The sequence below is a fragment of the Rousettus aegyptiacus genome, unplaced genomic scaffold, assembly GCF_014176215.1.
Source record: "Rousettus aegyptiacus isolate mRouAeg1 unplaced genomic scaffold, mRouAeg1.p scaffold_m13_p_2, whole genome shotgun sequence".
NCBI lineage: Eukaryota > Metazoa > Chordata > Mammalia > Chiroptera > Pteropodidae > Rousettus > Rousettus aegyptiacus.
The window spans coordinates 93,141,621-93,142,467 of record NW_023416295.1 but is presented as its reverse complement, the minus strand read 5'-3'; the positions used below and the strand labels follow the sequence as shown (position 1 = coordinate 93,142,467).

Sequence of the window (847 nt, the reverse complement as noted above, 5' to 3'; positions counted from 1 at the left end):
TCCAGGGTAGGTGGGAGCTCCAAGTCAGGGACCCCTTTATTTTTTCTATTCTCTCTTAAAAAAATTATTTATTTATTTATTTATTTATTTATTTATTTATTGTATTTTATTTATTTATTGTATTTTATTTATTGTATTTTATTTATTTATTGTATTTTATTTAGGTGAGGCAACCCTTGGTTGACCTCACAGAGGGCAGGACCTTGTCAATTTACAATCCCTTATTGATTGATTGATTGATTGATTGATTTGATTCTTTAGGCCTACAGCACCTGATCTTCCTAGGTGGTCTCCCATCCAAGTACTAACCAGGCCCGACTCTGCTTAGCTTCCGAGATCAGATGGGATTGGGCTTGTTCAGGGTGACATGGCTGTAGATGGGACCCCTTTCTAATCCTGCTTTCAGTGTGAGTATAGGCACCTTCTCTCCATTATCAGCAGGTTAGTGCTGCATCCAACATACACAGTGACTCACTTGAGGACAAGGCACTTCACAGAGTCAGTTTAGCTTAAACCTCAGAGGCACAGCTCTCTTCAGAGTCAGCCCGTTCACATTGTCATGCCAAACAGTGTTTAGTTCATTTCCTCATAACCCTGCACACCTCCTCACCCTTTTCCCTTCAAACTATCTGGTAACAAAACAGAGGCCTTTGCTGGGCCACACAGCCCAGATACAGTTCTCTTAGCTGCACACAAAAAAGGTTACAGTCTGTGGTTCTTCTAAGACTCCAATAAATGCTTAGCCAAGAGCCCTCCTTCTCCATGTGTTCAGTCTGCAAGAATAGAAAGAGGAAGCTTATTGTCCAGATAGAAAAGATTTTTATAAGAATCCGATGAAATAAATTTT

At 40.0% G+C, this 847-nt stretch overlaps 1 pseudogene; it reads right to left on the bottom strand.

Moving 5' to 3' along the window:
• Window positions 1–260: 260 nt before the first annotated feature.
• On the bottom strand, window positions 261–379 carry LOC118614337 (annotated as a pseudogene).
• Between the last annotated feature and the right edge of the window lie 468 nt (window positions 380–847).